The sequence below is a fragment of the Dendrobium catenatum genome, unplaced genomic scaffold (assembly GCF_001605985.2).
Source record: "Dendrobium catenatum unplaced genomic scaffold, ASM160598v2 fragScaff_scaffold_1489, whole genome shotgun sequence".
Classification (NCBI taxonomy): Eukaryota; Viridiplantae; Streptophyta; class Magnoliopsida; order Asparagales; family Orchidaceae; genus Dendrobium; species Dendrobium catenatum.
The window spans coordinates 4,656-16,614 of NW_021319951.1; the positions used below are offsets into that span (position 1 = coordinate 4,656).

Consider the following 11,959-nt stretch of genomic DNA (forward strand, 5'->3'; position numbering starts at 1 on the left):
GCCTCTGGCAGAAGACCGATGAATAGTTCGTCGACAAGGCAGAAGTCATGAAGACGAGTTGAGAAGTCCGCTGACAGGAAGCCAGAAGTCCGACGACAGGGAGAAAAATCCGACGTCGTGTAGAAGTATGCACGAGAAGACCATTGAAAGTTTCCGTCGACATGAAGAAGTCTTGACGACCGAGTAGAAGTCCGCTTGATTGAGCAGAAGTTCGCCGACAAGCGTAAATCGCCGACGTTGTGTAGAAGTACGGGCCTCTGACAGAAGACCGATTGAAAGTTTATCGACGGTAGAAGTCCGAACGACAGGGAGAAGAGTTCCGCTAGACGGAGCAGAAAGTTCCGACGTCAGGCAGACATCCGTTACGAGCAGAAGTTCCGGACCGTCCGGGCAGAAGTCCTGGCTGACAGCCAAGAAGTTCGATGTCAGGTAAAGAAGTCTACAGAAAACAAGAAGTCGGAGAAGTCCAATGGGTGAGCAAAGTCCAACCGTCAGGTCATTATCCGACAAATAGAGTAATTCTGTGCCGGGTATTAAGCGATCGAAAGTCCTAGCAGCCAAAAGTTCAGCGATAGGAGAAAATTCAAAATCATGTAGAATCTAACATTTGTGGGAGAAGTCAGAATCGAAGTCTATTGACGGACACCTTCCTATAGCGAGTTACCAAGGACGTGAGAACTTTTCCGAGGTTGTAAAGTCGGAGCCCGTGCTCCGACGACCTGTTAACCTGTGTGGAGAGGTCGGGGAACCACTAAGGATGTAGAAACCTTTTCGAGGTTGTATGCCAGAGCCTGCTCGACGATGTTACGCTGTGTGGAAAGAGGTTCGGGAAAAGGAATCCACTAAGGATGTGAGACCTTTCGAGGTTGTATGACCGGGAGCCCCGCTCACGACATTTAACCTATTGGAAGAGGCCGGGAGAATCACCCAAGGATTAAGACCTTTCCGAGGTTGTATGTCGGAGCCTTTTGCCGACGACGTTAAACATCTGTGTGGAAGAGGTCGAGAAAAAATCCACCAAAGGATGTAAGACCTTTCCGAGGTTGTATGTCGGAGCCTTTGCTGATCGACGTTACCCTGTGTGGAAGAGGTCGAGAGAATCCACAGGATGTAAGAACCTTTTCGAGGTTGATGTCGGAGTTCTTTGCTCGACACGTTAACCTTGTGGAAGAGGTCGGGAGAATCCACCAAGGATGGTAGGACCTTTCCGAGGTTGTATGTCGGAGCTTGCTACGACGACGTTAACACTGTGTGGAAGAGGTCAAGATAATTCACTAAGGATATTGAGACCTTTCAGGTGTATGCGGATGCCCCTGCTCCACGAGTTAACTCTGGTGGTGAAGAGGTCGGATGAGATCACTAAGGATGTTGGAAGAACCTTTCCGAGGGATGTGACTGCCGGAGCCCTCTGCTCGGGACGACGTTAACTGTGTGGAAAGAGCCGGGAGATTCCACCAAGGATAAGACCTTCCCGGGGAGGGTGATGTCGGAGCTTTGCTCGACCAGACGTAACCTGTGGGAGAGGTTCGGATGAGAATCACCAAGGATTGTAAAAACCTTTCCGGAGGGTTGATATGTCGGAGCTTTGCTCTCCCGATACGACGTTAACTGTTGTAGAAGAGGTCCGATGAGAAAATCCCACCAGGATGTAAGACCTTGTCCTGAGGTTATAGTATGTCGGGAGTCTTTGCTCGAACGACGTTAACCTGTGTGGATGGTCGGGAAGAATCCACCAAAGAATGTAGACTTTCCGGGTTGTATGTCGAGCCTTTGCTTCGACGAGTTACGCTGTGTGAAGAGGTCGGGAGAACACTAAGATTAGACCTTTCCGAGGTTGTTATGCCGAGCCCTGCTCCGAACGAGCGTTAACCTGTTGGTAAGAGGTTCGGGAGACATCCAACCAAGGTTGAGACCTTTCCGAGGTAGTATGTCAGAGCCTTTGATCGACGACGTTACTCTGTGTGGAGAAGTCGAGAATACCAGGGATTAGGACCTTTCCCGAGGGTTGTATGTCGGAGCCTTTGCTCGACGCTGGTAACCGTGTGGAGAGGTCGGGAGAACCACCCAAAGGGATTAGACTTTTCCGAGGGGATGTAATGGTCGGAAGCCTACTCGACAACGTTTAACCCTGGTTGGAAGAGGTCGGGAGAATCCAACAAGGAATTTAGGACCCTTTCCCCGGGAGGTTTGTTATGTGGAGCCTTGCTCGATGACGTTTAACCGGGAGAGGCCGAAAACCCACCAGATGTCGAGACCTTTCTGAGGTTTATGTCGAGCCTTTGCTCGACGACGCTTAACTGTGTAGAAGAGGTCGGAATCGGAATGACCCCCTGGATCGATTTTACCGCACCTTTGATTGGGAGAGGGCGAATGCCGCGGTTCGAAATTCAAAGGTGAAAATGTTCCAGTAGAACCCCGGTTACTGTCGTTTTTGGAAGGTCAAGGTTTTAAAGACCTTTGCCCAAGGAGTAGAAGCCCAAATGGGACTGGTTTTAAAGCTTGCCCATTGATTTTGGAAGTCATCCCGGCATTGCCGAGATATTCCTGAAAAAAATATCCATCCCGCTGTATATATAAAGGCATTATAGGGATCTTTACCAGAAATGGGGTCAAAGTATAACCCCAGTCCGCATCCTTGGCTGCTTATGATAGATGCCTGTGATCTTTGAGATTGAAGCCACTAATTGCCCCCAGTCAAGGGAATGCACCCTTTTCCCACGACTGCGCGCCAAACCCTGTATGCGGGTCGGAAACCGGGCCTTGGCGGGAGAGAAATAAGGTACCCCGTCTTAAGCGTGTAACGGACTAGCACAACCAATTTAAGTGAGAGGTAGTTATAGAGACCACCAAAGTTTTCGTGGAACCCCCCTGAAAAGGAAAACCATGGGCCTAGCCCAGTTGAAATGAATCCAATCTAAGTAATTTGTAGGTACCGGTACAATGGAGGCCCTTCTTTAGGAGAAGCCTGGTATTGAGATGCAAATGTACCATAATATAGATGCTTACAATGGTAAAAGTTAACATATACATGGGGGGGTGAGGTTTGTTTGGCCTGAGGCCGTTATGTCGGCGAGAAGACCGTAGTCGGCAGAACCCGTAGTCCGCCGGAAGACGTAGTCGGCGGCGAGACGTAGTCGGCCGAGACCCGTAGTCGGCGGAATGATCCGTAGTCGCCGAAGCCGTAGTCGATCCGGAGACCGTAGTCGGTCGAAGACCGTAGTCGGAAGGAGACCGTTGTCTGGTGATGAAGGAGGTCGGACGGAACCGTTTAGGCGACAGGTTGGTTCAGAAGGCCGTAGGCGGTAAGGAGATGAGGAGCCCCAGTGTGTTAGTCCATGTCACTTGGAAGAATGGATTGATGGTCTGGCTTGAGTAGGATGTCGAGTCTTAATGCAGGACGTCAGGTCTCAGCAGGACGTCGGGTCTCGCAGGATGTCGGACCTTAACTGTCGGGCCTGAACAAGACGTCGGGTTTGGCAGGAATAGGCGACTGAGTGTCAGGCCTGAACAAGACGTTGGGTCTTGGCTAAGATGTAGGGACTTGAAGTGGTCGGGCCTTGACCAAGACTCGGGCTCTTTGGCAGGACTCGAGGATGACGTCGGCTTAAGGGGGTGGACCGCGAGGTTTTGTGTGGTCGGCGAGGTCTGCGGCCGTTGGTAGGTCCCGGACGAGATTCCTGCTGGGTCGCGAGGTTTTGCGATGGCCGGGCGGTGGTCGCGGCGGCTGTCGACGGAGGAACTCTTCCTTCTCTTCTCTTCTTCCCTCTCTTGCTTGGATCCCCTCTGGAAATGAAGGGCTCTATTTATAGATTTTTCTAAAGAGTGGGGCATGACGTTAAATAGTGTGAGATCAAGGGGCAAGTAGGGAGTGGTCAAATGGACGGGCCCGATTATTGAATCCCTAGGAATCTCACCATTCATGCACTTGCTATGTGGGATTGTGATCTTTGGGGCTCGTTGGATTCCGGTTCGTCGAGCCTCGATGGAGTAATAAGTCGTCAAGAAGTCCGTTTGGGTACTAACATTGCGCGTTTGAACCTTCCAACTCAACTCGGCCCTATCATGTATTCGCACCATTTGTGCGCTCGCGATCCGAGTCGTTATTTCGGTGTCCGTCTGAGTTCGCCATTCTCCCGAGACGCTTCAGCTTTCGACTATAAGCTTGCTGAAACGGAGTTTGGCGGCGCTCCTCGGAATTAATTTTTGCACACGTTCTCGCAACCCTAGCCTTTCCGCCTCGAGATTCGTGCCGAATCAAGCTAATCTTTGGTGAAGCCCGTATCAAGAAACTATGATTGGATTCCAAAAGCAAAGTCATAAGTAAGTTATCTCCATAACAACCCTAGAAATACCCAACTCCCACCCCCTAATTTGGTCATTATTACTTCTCGGATCACAAAAAGCAAAAAAGAACCTTCAAACTTATTTTTATGGAAATAATGAAAACTTACAAACAGTTCAAATATATAAGGAATCATAAGACCATGAATTATTTTTTTAAGACAATTTGAAAAGTTGGGTATTATAAAGATCAATTAGAAGAAAGTATGTAATTATAAATATTAGTTCGATCTAGGGGTCTAACGGTTCGGCTCGATCGACATTCGCTTCGTAAGGGGGGCCGAATCAGAACCCATTGAACAAAGAAACGGACGCAAAGGTAAATGTAATTTTAGGCAATTTTGATTTAGATCGAAAGGCTGAAAATTATTACCATTTTAAAAATTTTAAAAAAATATATGACCGTTATTATTTTTAATTTATGCCTCATACAAAAGTTAATTATTCTTACCAAAACCCTGTTCTAACCTTTAAGCAGCCACCTCCCAATGGGCGGATGAGAACATTGCTTTCCCTCAATAGCTGATCCGTCGGCACCCTTTTTCATTTTTTTGACGTCACCAAAAGATTTGTCAATTCTCTCTCCTTTTATGGTTGATGAAAGCTTTTTTTTTCCATAAAAATCTACTTAATTTTATTCCTCTAAATATTTAAATTTATGAAAAGAGAGCGGGCGAGAAGAGAGAGAGAGTGTGCGGAAGAGAAAGAGAGAGAAGTGAAATGCCGGTGGGGATTTTTTTTTAAATTTATTTAATTATAAATTATCTATTTTAATAAATAATAATTAAATTTATTTTAAATAGAAAATAAATTTAAATATTAAAATAAATATTGGATAAAATTAAATAAACTAAATAATTAAAATTATATTTTTGTTAACATATAATATATTATTTTTGGTAGTTCAAAAAAAAAGATTTTTTATAAGGGAAAATTTAATAAGAATTAAAAAAATTTTTCCCAAAATTTTAAATATAGATTTAGTTAAAAGATTTAAATTATTATATTTATTAAAAGATGGGTTAATTGTAAGAATAATTAAATAATAAATTAATGTAAATTCTTTAAAATTATTAAAACCATAAAGAAGCATAAAATTGCAAATTTTTAAATTCAATTTAATTAAATAATATTTATAATTATACAATGATCATTATTATATTATGTTAATTTTTGATGATAGAACGGCTAGTTGTAATTTTAAAATATTTATTCCCTATAGTAAAAGATAAAAATTAAAATATATTTAAAAAAGATAATATTAAGTTAATAATTAAAAAAAATTGTTGAATATTTATAAAATAATAAATAACTAATATTACAAAAATTTAATATTTAAATACAAACATAATAGCGATAATTATTTTTAGAACGAATCAAATAATAATTAAGTATAAATAATTAGTTATATTTTAAACATGTAATACTTACGATTTTTTCACTTTTTTTTTAATATTTAGACTTAATTTCAAATTTTTTTAATAATATTATTTAAATTTATTGTTTATAAATTATATTATTTATATAATATAAAAATTTATACTTTTAATATTTTTAAAATGATAAAATTCTAAATTAACCCCCATATATCTTTAAAAAATTTTATATGTAATAATAATCTTTTAATAAAACTAATAGGAAAAAAGACAATTAACTGGAGGTGGGGTAAGTTCAATAAAGAAGATTAAGACTAGGGAGAGTATTAAGATGATGGTTCACAAAATAAACCGAACGGGTCTTTTGAGGAAATACCCGTTAGGAAAGTTGAGGTACGTGAATTATTCGGTAAGTTAAGGAGTAAGGGGTAGAACCTAAATAAAGAACTTGGGTTAGAAGAATTAGTTAGAAAATCTGTTTTTTATTAGATTTAAAATAAGAATTTGACCCTTTTAACCGAAACAAAGCCGAAAAAAGGGGATTTCATTCGGGCCATCTCAAAGTGGGACAAGGCTTGATGTTGTTTACGTTGTTGTTTTAACATCTTTTTCATGAAATTTTTAGTAACAATAAATACATATAAGTCATTTAGGGTATAAATTAAAACAATACATACATTTGTATAAAGAGAGGCAAACGGAACTTTATCTCTCCCCTCAACTTTTTCTCTTTCTAATCTATCCAACATTCTCTTCCCACGTAGATCGCGAAAAAGCATGGGCCAAGCTTTGCTCGGGAAATACTTTTCTTAAATTCCTATTAATAATCTAAATTTCAATTGGCATTATAAGCGGTTGCCCTCTCGCTAAATTCGTGAGCCGAAGAAAACACAATGGCTTCACAAGTTTTCCGGAATGGAGTACTTCTGTATATTTAAGAATGATTCAATTTAGAATTATGTAACTTAGCGTTAGTATAAATTTTATTTTAGTATTTCATAGATATTCCCGATGAATTAATATTATTAATTCATAGTGTTAAGATCATTGGAAAATTAAATTTTTAATATGTATTAATGTAACCTGATTTAACACTGTTTTGGAAAAAGAGGATGACGGGGGGCCGGGGGCTCCTAACAGCGCTCGTGTGAAACGGTCGTGGCGTCCGCTCCCCAGCTTCCAAAAACCGTCTCTGCATAGAACCGGATCAAAACACGGATGAATACCGGCGGTTCAAAGCAGTGAACCGTTGAACCGGTCGGGTTGGAAAGGAACCGGCCGGTTGTAAAAATATTTTTTCTTTTTGTTTAATTAAAATTTTTAAATATATATTTTAGTTATTAAAAATTTTAAAACTTTAAAATAATTTTATTAATTATGATGATTAATTTCATCTTTAATACATGCAAGATATCTTACAATACTCACCATAATGTTAATTTGCAAAAAAGAGGTACTTCTTCCTTTATAAAGAGTTTCAAAGAAGGGATGTTCAACTCGCCACCTATGAATTGTGGGACTAAAAAAGTTGCATAATACTTGGGCATGATTACTTTAAAAATGTGAATTTTGGGCTTATTGGCTAGTTGGGCTTCAAATTTTTCTTTTAAGTTTGCGCTTGTAAATTTTTGTTTAAGTTGGAGCTCAAATTTGAATGATTATGTATTATGAATTTGCTATATATATATATATTATAATAAATGTTATAAAAAATTAATCATATAATTTATATAATATATTTAAAATTATTCTTATAAATTAATTAAATTAATAATATATTATTTTTAAATGATATTTATATTTATAACTTTTGGTATATATTATTATATATATTTAAATTATAAATATTATAAATGGTATTATTGCAATAGATTTAAATTATATTATGTAATAAATGTTTTAAATTGATGAAAATTTATAAATTATATTAAAGTGGTTATCCTTATAAAATATATTATTATTCAATGATATTTTATATGTATAAAAATTATATAAATATTATTAATGCTCATTATAATTATATTAATTGATTTTTTTTATTAAATTTTAATAATATAATTATTTAATACGTCAAAAATCCGGTTCGATCCCCGGTCGACCGCGAAACCGGGTCGAACGGTGAACCTCGTCCCCTCTTCCGGTTCGTTGTCTCGGCTCCGATTTTCACAACTTGGATTTAACTCCCAAATGAAAATCATTAAAGATTTTTTTTTTTGTGTTCATTTATTTATCCGAATTTTTGAGGCCTCAGTTATACCAAAAATTAGCGTTTAAAAACTACTCTCATAGCACACAAATACAACAAACCACTTCTCCCATAATTTGAACGAATCATAATAAAAGGTTAAATTAACATATCAGATTCTTCTCTCCATCGTGGCACGCCCTTACAAATTTTCCCCTCGCAATCTTCATTGTCCCCTCTTTGTCATGGGGCGGGAGGAGCAATCTTGAACCCTATCTGGTGATGGGAATGGAGAATCCCGGGGAAGAATGACAAGTTCGTCGTTCCACGCCTGCCATGTTGGCGGCACCGGCGGCCTTATCTCGATATGGAACATCGGAATCTCTGGTAAAGATCGAGCTCGGAAGCCAAATAAAATTCTTAGGGTTTCACTTATAATCCCGAACGATTGATCAGAATATGAATTTTTTTGTGTTTTGTTCCCTATTTTGATGCGGATGGAAGGTGGAGTGACATCAAATCGGATTCAATTCTGCGTAAATTTTCTTCCCCCGTCGGTGTTCCAAAGGAGGGACACGAGAAAACAATCAAGTACTGGGTAAGTTCGATCAATTGTTAACGACGTTCATCAGGTCCTGTATCTCGCGGCGGTTATCGCCTCTTCTGTTGCTTCGGTCTTGTGACGCGGACCCTGGGCCAGAAGTGGTCGACCCGGCGGATTACCTCGCTCGTCGGAGCGGCGGTAATGGCGCGGCTAAGGATGTTGCCATGCTTATCATTCCATCGTCCGCATCCTTCTCGGCGTCGGTGTTGGCTTCGCCAACCAGGTGAGCAAATCTGCCGCCTAATAATACATCTATTTTTCAAAGTTCTACAAGGTTTTCTCTATTTCCATAGAAGGGTTTATATGTTTGCTTCACTCTTCCCCTGTTTTGTTATTGATCTTACTCTGTTACGATCTTTCTACGTCATATTTTTTTAAAATTTTTTTGTAAATTTAATTTTAATCTCAAATTTTAGTTCTGCAAGGGTTATTTGAATGTCTTTGTCCGTTTACTCATATCTTTTATCAATCAGAAAAACGCATTCTCACTTAGTTTTAGACAAACAGAAAGAATTAGTCTATTATCTTATATCTAACATCTTCTATAATCCCAGAAGTTATAATTGTTACTTGGTAAAACAGGAGTACAACTAGGGATCGGATTATTTCTAATAAAATTAAAAAAATTAAAATATACTATTTTGCTAGCTATGATCTATGCCATAGAACAGGCAGAAAAAATATTGGATAGAAATATTATTATCTATGATTATTTAGACTACAAGATATTTGTTTTTAATTATAATGTATTTAAATCTTATTATCAGGATTATCTATTATTTTATAAGACAAATATCGAGGCAATTATAAATAAATAAAATTTATAAGATAAAAACATTATTTTGAAAGAATGTATTCAATTGATTTTGGCATAAAAAAATGCTCAACCTATGTCGATCCTTGCAAAAAATGTAAACAATATGTTAATTAATAATTTAATATAACAATAAAAATAAAATTAATTTGCTTGACATAAGTCTTCCTATATCGCATGCATTCAAATAAATATTCACAGAGGTTTGATTGATCTTCATAAAAATGTTTATGAAAAAATTCCTTAGATTCCTGTTACTTGGCTAGATTATTTCAACTGAATTGAATGACCATGTAAAAAATTAGAATCATTTTAATAAAAATTAATTATAATTTATATTCTTATCATCCAAAATAAATTTGATGACCAGAAATGCCAAGTTTTAACTGATGGATCCCAAATCCTGAAATCCCTATACTATTTAACGCCCAATCACAAAGCACAAAGCTGAAGCTTTTTCTTCACTTAGTACTAGAACAAATTTTAACGCATCGCTCATCTTGATTTTGTGCGTGGGAGCTTCTTCTTCAATAGTAAATTCATAGATTTGAGACCTGATGTGTAGGAATTTGGGATTAAATTGGCTTTAATTTTTTTTGTAAAAAACACATTGTAACGCAAATTTACTTTTTTTTTAAATTCTCAGTCGGTCCCTCTCTACCTATCAGAAATGGCACCAGCCGAACTCCGAGGTATGCTCAACATCTGCTTCCAGCTCATGATCACAATTGGCATTCTCGCCGCAAGCCTCATCAACTACGGTACCGCCAAGATCAAAGGGGGGCTGGGGCTGGGGCTGCCGCGTCATCCTCGCCCTCGCCGCCGTACCCGCCGCCATCGATCATCACCCTCGGCTCCCTCTTCCTCCCTGACACCCCCAACTCCCTCATCCAACGCGGCCGCCAAGAGCAAGCCCTCACCATGCTCCGCAAAATCCGCGGCACCGATGACATCCACCTAGAATACGCCGATCTCCAAGCTGCCAGCGAGGAATCCAAAACCGTCCAACACCCATGGCGCAACATCATCCATCGCCGATACCGCCCCCAGCTCACAATGGCCATCTTAATCCCCTTCTTCCAGCAACTCACCGGCATCAATGTCATCATGTTCTACGCCCCTGTTCTATTCAAAACCATCGGTTTCGGCAGCAACGCCTCCCTCATGTCCGCCGTCATCACCGGCCTCGTCAACGTGCTCGCCACATTCGTCTCTATCTTCACCGTCGATCGCCTCGGCTGCCGTAAGTTTTTCCTGCAGGGCGGCAAACAGATGTTCGCTTGCCAGATAATTGTCGGCACCCTCATCGACGCCAAGTTTGGGACTTCCGGCGAAGGCCACTTGTCCAAGAGCTACTCTTTTGGGGTGGTGGCTTTCAACTGCATCTACGTGGCTGGGTTCGCGTGGTCCTGGGGGCCGCTGGGGTGGTTGGTGCCGTCGGAGATTTTTCCGATGGAGGTACGATCTGCAGGGCAGAGTATTACTGTTTCTGTGAACATGCTTTTTACCTTAGTTATTGCGCAGGCATTTTTGTCTCTTCTTTGCAGGTTTAAGTTTGGGCTAATCTACTTTTTTCGGAGTTGGGTGCTTATCATGACTGTCTCTATTGCCATGCATCTTTCTGCCGGAGACGAAGGGGGTTCCCATTGAGGAGATGGTACTCGTCTGGAAGGCGCACTGGTTATGGGGCCGATTTATTGCGGATGAATACGTTCATGCCGGCGGCGCCGTGGTTGAGATGGCCGACGGTAAAAATGGCGTCGGGACGAAAGCTACAGCCACTACTGTGTAATTGCATTTCATCGCACAATTTAGATGGAGGACGAAAATATGTGGAATGACTAAAAATCTGCTCTTGTTTTCCTTTAAATGTATTAATTTTGAAGGTAACTTTGTTTAGCTTGTTTCATTGAGTAATTTGAGTTGGGGAATGGGTGTTTAACTGCTAAGTCATCTAAGCTTCGCGGCTCTTTGAGCTGCTTGTTTTCTTGTCATTTTCTTGTTATGTTCATGGGTTAAAATTGTCATCACCGATTACTGAAAATATATTTGCTCAACATTGTGCCTGTTTTTGTGCGGACACCGGTCTGAGAAAACTGTCCAATTTTTTCTCTTTCTACAGTAAAAATGCAATCAAAGTACAACTGCTATATTAACTGTGCTTTTATTATAGACAGAGAGAAAACAAGAAGGTTTTCTATGTCCGGTGTCCGCAGAGAATAATACTCCCTATTTTAAATCCTTTTTGTCTTTATTATTTTGTTGATAAAAGTTTCTCTCTTTTTTTTCACAGATTGATCTGCAAATTGGAATGGTCAGTTTGGAAATGCTTTGGAAGCATACATTGTGCTTAATTGAACGCGAGATGATGATTAAAAATTTTAATATGATTATAGTGATTAAAGGTAGGTTTGAAATAGTTTTTGTGATTATTTTTTTGCAATTTTTTTAAAAATTTTGTATCAAAAAATTGTTGTAGAAAGCTGTAAGAAAATTGTCCCATTGGAAGCATAAGATGAACATTGAGGTAGTAGAGTTAAATTTTTTGAATTGATTTTCAAATTAATTTCCTTTAAATCTTTAAATTTAAAATTATTTTTAATTTTAAATTAATATATTAAATATTAATATTGTGTTTC

At 39.3% G+C, this 11,959-nt stretch overlaps 1 pseudogene; it reads left to right on the plus strand.

Annotated features, from left to right (window-relative positions):
• Positions 1-8,655: 8,655 nt before the first annotated feature.
• On the plus strand, positions 8,656-11,327 carry LOC110110962 (annotated as a pseudogene).
• The last annotated feature ends 632 nt before the right edge of the window (positions 11,328-11,959 follow it).